The following is a 15718-nucleotide window of genomic DNA, read 5'->3' as shown; positions in this document are numbered from 1 at the left end:
TGTTATCCACCATATAAATAAACTGAAAGAAAAAAAAAACAGATGCCCATCTCATTAGGTGCAGGAAAAGCCCATGACACAATCTAATACCCTTTCATTTTAAAAGTCTTAGAAAGATCAGGAATGCAAGAGACATACATAAACACAATAAAGACAATGTAAAGCAAGCCCATAGGCAACATCAAATTAAGTCGAGAGAAATGCAAAGCAATTCTATTAAAATCAGGGAAAAGGCAAGGATAACCACTCTCTTCATAGCTAGTCAATATAATACATAGAATGCTGGTTAGAGCAATAAGACAATTGAAGGAGATCAAGGGAATATGACTTGGAAAGAAAAATGGCAAAGTATTGCTATTCACAGATGACATATAGTATACACAAGTACCCAAAAAGTCTATCCAGGAACTTCCTCAATTCATAAATACCTTCATCAATGCAGTTGGATGCAAGTCTAGCTAAATCAGTAGACTTCCTATAATCAAATGATAAACATACAGAGGAAGAAGTCAGAAAAACTACACCCTTCACAATAGTAACAAAAAATATAGAATATCTTAGGTAACCCTAACCAAGTATGTGAAAGATCTGTATGACAAAAACTTCAAATATTTGAAGAAAGAAATTGAGGAAGATATCAGAAGATGGAAAGATATCCCATGCTCATGGATTGGTAGAATTAACATAGCAAAAGTGACCATCCTACCAACAACAATGTACAGATTCAGTGCAATCTGTATCAAAATTCTAATTCATTTCTTTACTTACCTCCAAAGGATAATGCTCAATTTCATATGAAAAAACAAAAAAACCAGGATAGATAAAACAATCTTGAGCAATAAAATAACTTCAGGGCATATTACCATCCTGATTTCAAGCTATGCTACAGAGCTCTAGTAATTAAAAACTCCATGGCACTGACAAAAAAAAAAAAAAAAAAGACTAGTTACTCAATCGGATAAAATCAACGACACAGGTGGAAATCCACACACCTATAGACACCTGATTTTTTTTTAGAAAGAAGCCAGAATTACACAATGGAGAAAAAAGAAAGAATCTTCAACAAATGGTGCTGGTCTAACTGGATGTCAGCGTGTAGAATAATGCAAGTAGATTCATATTTTTCACCCTATAAAAACTCAAATCCAAGGGAATCAAAGACTCAAAAGAAAGCTAATTCTTCTAGAAGAGAAATTGGAGGATAGCCTTGAACCCACTGGGTTAGGAAAAAACTTCCTAAACAGAACAGCAATAGCACAGATACTAAGATTACAATTAATAAATGGGGTCTCATGAAACAAGAGAGCTTCTGCAAGGCAGACTTTGTCAACAGGACAAAACTACAAGCTACAGATGGGAAAATATTTTCACCAACTCCATATTCAATAGAGGGCTAATATCCAAAATAAAGAACCCATGAAACTAGACCTCAACAAACAAAATAATCCATTTAAAAATGGGATACAGATCTAAACAGAGAATTCTCATTAAAGGAAGCTGAAATGGATGAGAAAAACATAAATAAATGTTCAACATCCTTTAGTCATAAGGGAAATGAAAATCAAAACTACTTTGAGATTCTGTCTTACACCTGTCAGAATGCCTAAGATAAGGTTAACAACACAAATAAAACCTCATGCTGGCAATGATGTGAAGCAAGGCTAACTCCTCGATTGCTGGTGGGAGTGAATACTCAGAGCCACTATGGAAATCAATAACTCAGTTTCTCAGAAAATTTGGAATCAATCTACCTCAAGATCTAGCTATACAACTCTTGGGCATATACACAAAAGCTGCCCCATTCTACCACAAAAGTCACCTTCTCAAAGATGTTCATGAGTGCTTTATTTATAATAGCCAGAAACTATAAACCACCTAGATGTCTCTGAACAGAAGAATGGATAAAGAAAGTATCGTACATTTACACAGTGGAGTACTACTCAGCTGTTGAAAATCGGTGGCATCATGAAACTTGCAGGCAAGTGCATAGAACTGGGAAAAAGTCATTCTGAGTGAGACAACCCGGACCCAGAAAGAAAAATATGATGTGTACTCACTTATAAGCTTACATAAGCTGTTAAAATACAATCATGCTACAATTCATAGATTCAGAGAATTAGATAAAGAATGAGGAAAGGTCTAGGGGGAATACATGAATCTCCCTAGGAAGGGGGAAATAGAATAGATTTTGTGGGTGGATTGGGGGCAGGTTGGAATGGAAACAGAAGGGGGAGGTGAGGGAGGGAGAGATGGTGGGAGAGTATATTGGGAAAGAGGAGTGAAATGGGTGAGCATTTTTTAGGGGATGATATGAAAAGCTAGTGCAGTGGAAACTTCCGGGAACCTCTATGATTGACCCTAAGGAGGATTCCTAATGGCTGAGAATATGGAGCTTGAAGCAGCCATCTTCTGTCTGTAACTGGGCTAGGCTCCCAGTGGTGGGATTGGGACACCAACCGAGCCTGGAAATCTATTACCCATCACCTTCTCTGCCTGCCTACAAGATGTACTGATGTAGTGGCTGTGAGAGTGCCCAACAAATGACTGCTCTAACCTGAGGTACACCGAACAAGAGGGAGCCTATGCCTGACATGGCCTAGACATCCAGAATCCAGAAGCTAGATGGATCAAAGACCTACGGAAGAACCAAACATGACTGGCATAAAAAAGTCAATCAAATTATTCCTAATGATATTCTGTTATACTCATAGGATCAGCCCTTTAGCTACCGTTAAGAACAGATGCAGATAGCCAGGTATGGTGGTGCACACCTTTAATCCCAGCATGTGGGAGGCAGAGGCAAGTGGATCATTGTGAGTTCAAAGCCAGCCTGGTTTACAAAGAGAGTCCAGGACAGCCAAGTCTACACAAAGAGACCCTGTCTCAGGAAACAAACAAACAGACAAACAAACAAAAGAATAGATGCTGAGACCTACAGATAAATGTTAGGTGGGTTTCAGGAAGTCTGCAGAAGAGGGGGAGGGAGAATTTTCAGAGAAAGAGGGGTCAATGCCACAAAGAGAACACAGGCCACAGAATCAATGAAGCAGGCTTACAGTTGTTCACAAAGACTGAAGCACTATTCACAGAGCCTGCATGGGTCTGAGCTGGGACCTTTGGATTTATGTTGTGGTTATGTAGCTTAGAGTTCTAATGGGACTTCTAATACTTGGCGGTCAGGTGTCTCTGACTCTTTTGCCTCCTCTTGGGAGCCTTTTCTCCCTACTGGGTTGCCTTATCCAGTCTTGATATGGAGGTTTGTGCCTAGTCTTAGCATATGTCCAGTTTGGTTGTTATTACTAGGAGGCCTGCCCCTTTCTGAAGAGAAACAGAGGAACAGTGAATCTGCTGGTAAGGAGAGGGATTGGGAGGAGTGGAGGAAAGGAATTACAAGAGAGAAGAATAAATAAAATTATTTTTAAAAACAGTTACATGGAAGCTTTGGCTTTCACGGTGATACAGTATTTAAGTAGTCATAGCAGAGGCTAGACAGAGGGAAAGGAGTTATTGGAAAAGGAGCAGGATCCTAGAAAATAAAAGGCTTGAAATGAGCTTCATTGTGAGTGTTACAGACTGGTGACCACAGCCATCCAGGATGAGAACTCACAGAAAGCACTCTGATTATGGAGTTAATAGATAAAAGATAGAAAATCATGCATGGGGCCAGCAAGATGCCTTTCATACCTTACTATCTGAGTTCAATCACATTAGAAGGATGGACCTGACTCAAGTTTTCCTCTGACGTTCCAAGGCACAATGGTGTGTGTGTGTGTGTGTGTGTGTGTGTGTGTGTGTGTGTTTGTGTGTGTGGGTGTGTGTGTGTATATACAAATCAATAAATGAATACACTTAAAAATTAAAGAAAGCATTTTGTTTCTTTTTGCTTTGTACCTTGATAAACTTTGTTTGGGGTAGTTAAGCTATCATTCTGTAAGAATTGAAAAGAAAGTATAAAAAGTTCACTTTTTTTCTTTTTACAAATGCATAACTAAATAGTACTAATTAATATAACAAAATATAGGAGACCAAGATGTATAATAACTCAGGGAGTAAGGATAATTTAACTTTATGTTATTATTGTTTCTGCTGCTGCTATTTTTGTTGTTTTGCTGCTGCTGCTGTTGTTGTTGTTGTTGTGTGTGTTGAATGTGTGCAGTCACTCAGATCACAGCATTAATGTGGAGGCCAGAGAACAACTTTTTGGAGTTGATTCTCTCTGCTCAGATTTATGTAGGTTTTGAGGAGAGAGCTTAGGTAGCCAGATTTGTGTAGTAAGTGCCTTCTCCTGCTGAGTCACTCTGCTGGCCCATGAACAATTTCTAAAACAAGAAAGGACACTGGTAATGAGACATAGCGCCTATCTTAAATTTAGCTTTAGTTTATTCATTAAAAAATGATTTGAGGGCCATTCTGGGATAATGTAAGTAACGTGCTAGATTGGTCTCCTGTTGCTTGTACTTCCTTCATTTTTAATCTCTGCTCATTAAGTGACACTAAGACTCATTAAACTAAATACCTCAATCGCTTTAGTACCAATCTCTTTGTATTAAGAAATTTCATATTCAAATATTTTCAAAAGGTTCCATTGCAGGAAAACTTCACAGTGACCTAGAAAGCACATAATTCCTTCACCTATATGCTGAAGGTGAAAGAGGAGCGAAGGCACACAAGGAAAGGACAAAAGCAGGACTCTTTGGTTTCTGTAGGGAGACATGGGCTCAAAGAGGAAGCAGAGTCTGGACCCACACGGAGAGCCAACCTCCTAAATTCTCAAATAGGGAGGCAGTCGTCCAAGCCTTTTCTTTCTCCCAGCTGGTTTCTGTGACTGTGAGAGAAAGGCACATGTGTTTGGTACTTTAGACAGGATTCAAGAGAGAGGGTATAGGATTCTGTGGACAAGAACATTGATACCAGACATTTTATTAATAAATTTATAGTTGAAGCACTTTAATGTGATTTATATTGTACAATCATTAAGATTAGTATTTAATAATGAGGCTGTGGTGATGAAGTGGCAATTAACTGTCATGCATGACGTGTTCTCGGCAGCTTACAAACATGCCTCCCTGCAGTGGAAAGACAGACAACATAAGAGTGTGCCTCTCCTTCGTTCCTGGTGTCATTGGCCACCAGTTCTTAGCAACAGGAGAAGATAAGTGAAAAACTAAGGATTCTGGTGATCCAAAAGTAGGACGTATTGACCTCCGGGAACCACTTCCATGAGATAGCTCAACTTTATTTTGGGTGAACAGGTGCTATATAGTCCTTGGGGAGAGAGAGGAGGGCTCCCAGGAGAGGTGTACTGCATTGGATGGGGCTAAGAGTGCTAGGGATACCTTATTTGCATTTGGCAGTATGGTCCAGTCATATGAAAGTCAACATGGTACCTAATTATCCTATAGGCACAGGAAGAGGCGTGCTAGCAGGGAACTTTGTCAAAGATTGTATACCAAATATGCTTAGAGGTATCTATGCCTAAAGACCCTCTCGAGATGAGGTCATACAGAGAATAGAAGGTCCTGCTGAGGAGATGTAGTTTGTCACCAAGCTCAGAAAGGCTACTGGACCTGGAAGACTTGCCACCTCACACAACAAGGTCTCCCAACATAAGACCAGTCTAAGGCCATAGTCAGAAATGCAGAAAAATTCTGGATAGGGATAAACTTGTAGTTCCAGTAGTCTTCCCCCTCAATGTCAAGGCTCTGGGTAAGAGGGAAAGACACCCTGAAGTGAGAGACACTGAAATGATGTATGAGAAACCTTCAGTCTTCATGATATACAAAAATGGCCTACTGCTTAATGAAAGTTACTGTGATCCTTTGCTTGAAGGACATCTGAGGCCTCTCTTAATCTTCCCATCATTCTGTTTTGTTCATTACATTAAGAAACCAGAGACAAAGAAATGCTAACATTTAAGTAGAAGGAAAATGCCATACACTAAGTGCCCTAGTGAGCTAGTCAAAATGTATAAAAATTCCTGAGAATAGGGATATCCTGGTACCAGGCCTGAAATATGAGGTTCTATAAAACTAAGTTTATTTAGCCAAGTTCTGCTTCTAGCAAATAGGATTGAACACTGGAGAAGAACGCTAGAAGTTCTAACATGTTCAAATTTGGAATTTTGAGGAATATGGAAAAATAATAGAAATTCTTGAACTACGGTAACAGACAATGAAATGGTTCTTCAGAAGCATGGGAAAGAGAGATAAGAGGGGTAAACCTGGAACCCACCCAAAAATGACTGGGGCACATTGATAAATTTGCCACCAGCATCACTTAGAAAGCCCCAGTGCATGCTGCCTGAGTCTCTAGATAATTGTAGGACACATAGTTTCCGAAATTGGATTAATGTTAGGATGGAGATCACAGACTTACTTATGAATGAAAGTATAGACACTAAAGTGATCGTGTTTGTTTATGGTTGTACAATGTTGCTTGGAGAGGAAACAGGTGTCTAGCACAGAACTGGAAAATGGAAAATGGTATATAATATATTGTATTCGGAAGCCAACAAGCCATCTGGACCACACTGAATCCTCTCATCCTCAGTCCATCTACTCCAGAGAGGCTTTGCTCAGTAGCATCAGCTAAGATCACAGAATATGTGACCTAACTACACCCCAGATGACCACTGGACCCACTCTGTAGCAAGGAGGTCCAGGAGTGATCTGTCATTTTTAAGAAGTTGCAGACCTTCTCCAGGGTTAAGATATATTTGTGAAGAGACAACTGAACCACTGGCTTCAAACTTACCCCAGAGAAGGCTGTCTTGTCAGACAGTCAGAATCATCCATGACACTGGTGGAGGTGAATGGGTCCAGAAACTAAATGAAACTCACCAAGCCCTGCCTGGAGAATTTGTCATTCTCTTTCTTACAAGCTTTGGATTTTACTGTTAGGCACTACCTCCAACACAGGAGTGTCTATACTTAACTGAGAAAGATGCTATTATGGCACGGTGAAGATTTCATGAATACTTATCTATAAAAAAGATGAAAATATGAGCATCTACTTAGTTTTACTGTCTGTTTTAGAAAAATTTTCTTTATGAATGTGGAGAGAATTCTTAAAATGACCTAAAATGGGGTATCAGGAATGACTCAATAGTTAAAAGTCCTTACTTTTCTTGAAGAGGACCTGAATTTGGGTCCTAGTTCTCACACTAGGCAGCTCTCATTTTCCTGTAATTTTAGCTACATGGAAACAACACCATCTTTGACTACCTGTCCGCATGTGCACACACACACATACACATATATGCACACACATACATTTTCAGAATATGCCCATGTGTAACCCTCCGTATTTAATAAAGATTAATGTATGTGGAATTCTGAAAACTTGATTCATGTTCCATGATCAGCTACAAATGTAAAAGAAAGTGCAATCTTATTATTTTACTTTTCTTGTTGTTTTGTTTTTGAGACAAGGTCTTATGAAATTGACCAGGTTTTCTTTGAACTAATGATCCTCCTGCCTCAGCATCTAAATTGCTAGGATTATATGCATTTGACACCATACCTAGTGTAATACCCTTAAATAAATATACACTTTCACTTTATTATAGCATTCACTTTGAAATTTGCATAGGAAAAAATTTTAAATGGTCTTGGTATTCTTTTCTCCAACTAGTTATGGTAAATAAGATAAAGTAAGTATATAAACAGAATGGATTATCGAGATTTAGTTGAAGAAACTGAATCTTTAAGAAGTCTGTAGCTATGATAGGAAGCAAACATTTCCGGAACTTTAGGTTGATTGGCCAACTAAGGACCTCTTTAAACCAGGGAACCAAAGTCAAAACAGAGAGGAAATATAATCCCCTAAATACTTCTCAGAGATCAAGTTAAACCACAGGATAACAAAGGAATATTTAGTGAACTCTCTCAAGTGTGTGTGAACAAAAGAATTGTGAGGTAATTAAAATTAATTAAAACTTTTTCATAGAAGATTAAATTCCAAAGCTCCCTCAAGACATGATCATTTATTATTATAATATCTGGAGACCAGGAAGGAAGAGGGAAATCCCTGTCAAGGCAGTGTGGGAGCTGCTCCAATGTTCCTTTCTCACATAAAGTGAAAAAAAAAAATAGGTCACTGGCTGGGCTTCCGGTGTGTGTGTGTGTGTGTGTGTGTGTGTGTGTGTGTGTGTGTGTGTGTGTATGATGTGTATTAGAAAGAGACAGAGAGGAACAAAGAGAAAGAGACAGGGAGACAGAGAGACAGAGAGAGAGAGAGAGAGAGAGAGAGAGAGAGAGACAGACAGACACACACACACACACACAGAGAGACAGAGAGAGAGAGAGACAGAGAGAGACAGGAAGACAGACAGAGAGAGACAGACACACACACACACACACACACACACACACACACAGAGAGAATTGTATAAGCATGAGCAGAGTGTATGTATGTATGTGGTATATGAGCACGTGTAGGAGAAAGCAAATCATATGGAGCACAGAGTTTCGGATCAGGTGGACTCCTCTGTCATTCTTTATCTAATTCCTTTGAGTGGGAGTCAGTCTCTCTCTCTCTCTCTCTCTCTCTCTCTCTCTCTCTCTCTCTCTCTCTCTCTCTCTCTCTCTCTCTGCTCCTCTCTCTGAAGTGGCTAAACTAAACAGTCCTGCACCTCCTAGCAATCATTCTCTCCCTGTCTCATATATTTTTAAAACTGAGATTAATCCAGCTTGGATGATGTTGCCTTGCAATCACGGAGTTCATGGTGCTTCATCAATCTGGAGAGGATAAACTCATTCTGATCTAAGATAATGATAAATGTTCATTTGTAAATACAATGAGCTTGACTTCTCCCCTTCATGACATAGGTGAGGACAGACGAAGAAGGTCAAAGAAATGATTGTTCTCTAAGGGGTTTCAGTTGTTACTTTTTTAAATTTTATTTTTATTTTATCTATGAGCATACGAGTGTGTCTGTGTAAATTTATGACACATGTGTGAAGATGCCTGTAGAGGCCAGATGTGTCATATTTCCTAATACTAGAGTTGGAAGTGCTTATGAGTCATGTGATGTGAGTGATGAGAATTGAACCCTGGTCCTCTGGAAAAGCAGCAAGTGTTTCGAACTGTGGCACTGTCTCTCCTGCCCTTGTGCCCTGTGTTTTGTCAGAACACATCAACACAGCCTGGAACTTCTTGTTTTGTAGATGAAATTAATTCTGATTTCTCGTAAAATTGGAGAGAATTGTTCTGAGTTCAGAATATTCCTTTCTAACCACATAATTTGATACAAGCTGGTGGAAACCCCGTCTAACACTCCATAGAAGCCCCATTCGGTCTTGTGTCCAGTATTTGGAAACATGTTCTGATTGACTGACAGTTTCATTTTTCAACTAGAAATTCTGGCAGAATGTTGACCCAGACTTCATTTCTAAAAGACCCTTTCTGAACTAGAATCTCATTGTTCAGTGATTGGCATATGAAGAAATCATCTACATTTTGAATTCCTGCTACTGGACTATATAGATTGAGAAGAAAGAATAAAAGAAGCCCCTGTAACTAAGTCATCTCCTAAAAGCTGCCGCAAAAGGAGGAGTGTATTTGGCACTGCAGAGAAGCCCAGGATGGTCCAACAGGCAGGACTACTAGAGAAGGCGGGTGTGTCCTCCAAAGGGTTCTGGATAAAATCACTGTTAAAGACTGGGACAATTTAACTCTTTCTGCTGCTGGGTTAACTCACTCATTATGATCATTTCTAGCTCAATCCATTTATCCACAAATTTCGGGAATTCCTTGTTTTTAATAGCTGAGTAGTATTCCATAGTGTATATGTACCACAGTTTCTTTATCCATTCTTCTACTGAGGGACACTTAAGCTGTTTCCATGTTCTGGCTATTATGAATAAGGCTGCTATGAACATGGTTGGGCAAATTTTTTTGTTGTGTGCTGGAGCATCTTCTGGGTATATGCCAAGGAGTGGAATAGCTGGGTCTTGCGGAAGCCTTATTTCCAGTTTTCTGAGACAGCACCAGATATGGTGCCTTATATTTGACCATGTCCCCTGAATGTGGAGACCTGGTGGCACTCAGAGGAAGGATGGCAGGCTACCAAGAAGAGACTTGATACCCTATGAGCATATACAGGGGGAGGAGGTCCCCCTCAGGAACAGTCATAGGGGACTTGAGTAAGGGGAAAATGGGAGGGAGGGAGGAATGGGAGGACACAAGGGAGAGGATAACTATTGAGATGTAATATGAATAAATTAATAAAATAAAATTAAAAAAAAAAAAGACTGGGACAATTGGAGGAGGTTATATTGCACAGACTGAATTTATGTCATATTTGTGTCACACGTACTTATGCCATACCTACACAGGGTCAGTTGTATTGCCTGAAGGTTAAACCTATGGTAGATGCTCAGAAATTATGTCTTCTGTGTTCAGCTCTGTAGCCATTTTTCCATTCCTCCCAATGGCGGAAACTCACATATTAACACATTGAAAGTAACCGAAGGGCCTTCTACCTCACATACCTAGCAGGCAGTGAAATGGATAGAGACTGAACAACAGGAGGTAAGAGTGTAGAAAAAGCTTTGGACAGACTCATTCACATGCATGCACACACACACACATTCAAATTTTATATAATGAATTATACATATGTATATACATTCACATATATGTATATATTCATTTATATGTGTGAGTATATATAAATATGTATTTGTGTTATTCTGCTGCATCATATATTCTAATGGAAACATCTTCTTTCTTCCTGGAGGTAGCACCTTAAAGTCCATAAAGTAAAACTCACAAATATCTGAAGGCCCTAAAACGTACAAGGTTCACAAAGCCTGTCCACATACAACCATTCTAAGGAGAGAAGATTCTGGCTAACAGAACTAGCTGCACATAAGTCACTCAGGGAGCTCTGACGATGCATCTGTTACAGCTGTCACCCTTGCTTGAGTGGGTCTTTCTGTGATGTAGCTTCCTTTTATCACCATATGTCTGTGATTAATCTCAAAATTGATGAATTACCGTTGTTTATCAACCAACATTTTGGTGTAATCTTAGCTTTGTCTTGCTAATCTGGTGACATCGAATCTAAGGTGAATAGATGTTTGTTCATGGCTCCTCGGAAACATAGCAATGATTATGCCTTGCATAAGTGTTGTGAGAAAAATATCTTGCAAAACTCTATGTTTCCCACCTATTAATAAATATGTGAAACTTTCAATTGAAAGCAAAGTTATGTTCGGAATGTCAGAGCACACAGTCTTCTCATATCTGTAATATACAATAAAACTCTGTTGTTGATGCCATACATGTGCCAACTGCCTGATTTCTTACTCTTGTTGTATGAAGTGAGACTCACAAATACTTTATACAAATAGCCACTAAAATGGAATTCATGCAGAAATGAAGCATTCTACCCACGCTTGAAACACTGATGATTTCAGTCAAGTAGACATCTTGTATCCATTCCCTGTATTCACCATGATGGACCTTTTGACTTCCCTCATTTCCAAGGTGACATCATTATGGAAATTTTTTCCCTGAAGAAGCTCACACAAAGACTATAAAATGTGTCAAGACCAAACATCAGGCTCTTGAAAGCCCATACAAAGTCTGATGGGATCCAGGAATAATCTAAGGACATTCTTTTATTGAATTCTGATGTTGTAGAAGTTGTGTCCACTTTTCTCAGTGAATAGAGACAGAAGAAAAGGGGAAATATAGTTATTTTTGAAGTGCTTATTAATTGTGAAGAAGGTACAATGAAGAGAGTTTTGTTGAATATTGAACATTTGAGGCTCAAGCTGTCATTGTTTATAATCCAAGAAAGAAAAGGTTTACATGGCACCATCAATCAAACAATGCCCAGAGCAACTTCTTACAGTCATTATTATGAACTGGTGTCACAGTCGGCACTGACGTTACCTTCTAGTTACAATATAATTCCTACTTGTGCTCATCACAGTGTTGGCTGTACTAACACATGACTATCACAAAATACTTATTCTTGGTGTGCGGCCATGGGTAAGGGTACATACGTATGAGTGTGTGCATGTGTATATAGAGGCCAGAAGGCATAATTAGGTTGTACCTCTATTTTTTTTTATTTCTCACATTTTTAAACAGGATCTCTCAATGAACCCCTTTGCTCACTGATCAGGTAGACTGGTGGGCCAGTGAGCTCCAGGGATCGTTCTACCTTTGCCTTCTGAGGTGTAGGATTTAAAGCACTGATCACCATGGCAGGATGTTTACGTAGGTGTTTGCTGTGTAGTAGTTTCCTCCCAGGATAAAATCTCTATCTTGAAGGGAAGCTCAAGATACAAGGTCCTTACAAGGAAGAAAACAGCATGGGAGATGAAACACTATCCTGCCATCGGTATTAAAAAGTGTAGGCAGAAGCAGCTAAAGATATCTCTTGTGCACTAGAGCATGGGGTAGGAGGCTTCTGAGGGCTTATTTTTTTTTTAAACTTTTTATTGATTCTTTGTAAATTTCACATTATGCACCCCAATCCCACTCATACCCCTTTACTTTTGTATCTGCTCTCAGGCCTTACAACCTCTCCCATGAAAGAAAATTACAAATAAAAATAGAAGTAAAACAAAACAATACCAAAAAGAAAACCCACCCAAAAGACCCCATCTCATCATGGAAGGTGTATTGTGTCACAGGTTACCACACAGGATACCCTTTTGCCCACCATCTTACTTACAAATGTTCTTTCCAGTGAGTCTTGTTCCTCAAGACTGCTAGCATTTTCAACCCATCAATACAAGATCCTCACAGGAACTCCTCTCTGACATCCTGTTGTTACCTTGTGTCATAAAGATCCTACAGCTTTGAATACGCAGAACCATCCCCTTCACCTGTTCCAGCAGTTCCTAGATGGGACAGGCATTGGGGTGGGTAGCTTAGAGGCCTGGATCTGGGCCAGGATGATCTCTCAGCTGGTCAGCCCACCAGTTATCTCATACTCACATGATCAGGGCAAGCTCTCCAGTACTGCCCCCAGCTGTCAGGAGCCATAGGACCTTGCCTGACCTGCCCCAGTGGCTGAGAGGCCCTGCTGGCTGAAAGCCACAGCTGTCTGCATACTTGAGATAATTATTCTGCCTGGCTATCACAAAGATCCAGCCTGACCTTGAGAAAGAGAACATTCGGTGTATCGAGACTTCTGTATAATCGCCCCACTCCACACCTGCTGTCCTTGGGCCTGGCCCAGAAGATTTTGTAACCTTCCACTGCATTCCTTCCTACCCCCGCCCTTTCAGAAGCTTATTATAAATTTGGATACCCCCTTACAATAAACGGCCCTCGATAAGCAAAGTTTTTCTTGGGCTTGTGTCTCTCTTTCACCCAATTCTTTATTCACAGGTCACGACCCTCCTCGCCACTCCACGAATAACTGAACCCGCGGGTCGGGAACACCCAGCTACTTCACCCAATGCCACAGCAGCAAGGAATGGGGCCAGCTCTGTGCATCCCTTGGATATCAACATGGTCCCAGGCAGCACCCCAGGACCAGGGAGTCCTCATGGCCTTTGCTGGTAACATAGGCCACAGACGCTGACACAGACCCCAGCAGCAGCAGCATAGGCCAGGACTACACCATAGTCTTAGGTGGGAGAGCAGGACGCTCATATCAGGCTGTTCCTCTCCACCCTATTGTTCGCAGATCCATCTCTGTTCATAATGGTGAAGTCATGCCACTTCTCTTTCTCTCCAATCTCTCCACCACATACTTACACATCACAGTAGCTCCTGATGCAGGTGGGCCATGTTGTGGGCAAGGCCTCTGGGTGTCTTCAATGTTTGTCCAACCCAAAGATTCCAAAGGAATTAAATCCCTGGCCAAAGCTAAACACAGTATAGTAAAACTGTAATTCAAAATAAGCTGCTCAGTCTCATGGTGGAACCACTAACACAACGAACTAGAAAGAGTAGTAGATAGGCCAATGCTGAGAAGTAAACACAGCAGGACATGTCCACTCAGTTGTGTTTCTCCACTCTAATGGTACTGTTCTTTTTTTTTTTTTTTTTTTTTTTTTTTTTTTTTTTTTTTAATGGTCTAGGATGAAGCTCTAGGAGTCACAGCAACTCCCACAGTAGTTGGTTTGCTTAAAGGAAGAAAGCAGAAGCTCACTGGCACTTGTGTTTGTTACTGGCTCTGTTGATGGACAGTGTAATTCAACATTTACCAAGAAGCAAGGACAACAGCAGTCTTTGAATCTCCAGTTCTGCCTCACCTCATAGCACGCAGGTCACTTGGCTTCTCTTATCCTCTATTTCCCCACCACGTGTTTGCTCACTTCTTTCTCTTCCATCACTCCACTGCCTACGTACCTGCTTCCTGCCCACACCTGTGCCACGGTGTTGTTTCAGTGCATCTATGACAGGTAAGGAAGGAGTGTGAGTAATGAGTCTTTGATAACATAAGTTTAAAGGGATGGAATTTGAGGCAGTAGAAAGGAGTTAGGAGTTGAGGAAGATATCGGTGGGAATATGTTGTAAGAGAAGACCAATAGTCTGGGAGAGGGGATCCCAGAGGTTTATGTTTGGTTGGGTTTTTGGTTTTGTTTTTTGCTTGATTTAGAGGTGATCAGAAAGGCTATAGCAGGAGTGTGCAGACAGGGAGGTCAACTGTGGATGGTGTTGTCTAGGCTTGTGGAGAGGTGGGCGACTGGGACAAAGGTCAGTCTTAGGGGTGTTTATACATTTTGGAAGTGTAAGAATGAAAAGGTTTGTATAGATCTTGGAGGCAGAAGGCTGGAGTAGAGAAGAGACAACTTTAAGTTTAAGGATTTGTTTGTGGGTGGGAAGAAGGAGGGGGCCATCTACATACTGAAGCAGGCATGACACAAAAGGGGAAGGCAGGCCAAGGAGATAGGAGTGCCCTGCCAAAAAGGTGGGGACATCCCTTCCTGCTAAGGGAATGAGACATGAGAGAATTTTGGGAATACATGTCGTTGAAAGCAGCAAGTTAACAGAGGAGTTGGGGGCACCTGGAGGACTCATTATGTATTCTGACTATGGGTGAGGGAGAGCAGTGAGTGGCTCCCAAATAGTAGCATAGAGATGAGGAAAGAAATCTGAAACAACTTTTCATAAACTTTAAATTACTTTTTTTTTTTTTTTGGACCCATAAATGACATTCTCAAACTTTTACATGCTTAGACTTGCATAACTTGTATCACTTATTTTTCGTTGACCTACATAACTTGTCTATTTCTCATAACCTTCAGAAATTCAAATCTTTATTATGGAAAGCCATGTCATCAAGGCAAACTGTACATATGAACTGGACTAACCAGGCAGCTAAGTGTCTGCTGTTGTTAAAGCTAAGGTTCATTGTCAGTGTCAGCAGTGATCTGTGAACGACACATTTGAGTAGAAAGAATAATTTAAGTCCTTTTTTGTATTAATTAAAATGACAGAGCCGTAGTAGGCAGCCGTTGGAGGTTTACATGGTTCACTGTAGAAGAAGCAGGTCTTTAGTTTTAAGGCGAGAGCAGCCTTTAATCTCCACTTGTCACACAGAGAAGGCAGCCTTTGGCTGTCAGACTCAGGTCTGAGAAATGTTTTCCTATTCAGAAAGAACTTGGGAAAATTGACTTTACTTTGATGAGACCGAGTAGGGTAGTCAATCCAAAAGTGTCACAGTTTGTGCAGGTTGCTGGTGGCAGGTGAGGCATGGGGCAATTTCCCCAGAGGTTAGTGTTACCACTTTCCATGTGGA

Source organism: Acomys russatus, chromosome 6, assembly GCF_903995435.1.
Source record: "Acomys russatus chromosome 6, mAcoRus1.1, whole genome shotgun sequence".
Taxonomy (NCBI): Eukaryota; Metazoa; Chordata; class Mammalia; order Rodentia; family Muridae; genus Acomys; species Acomys russatus.
This window is presented reverse-complemented; position numbering follows the sequence as displayed.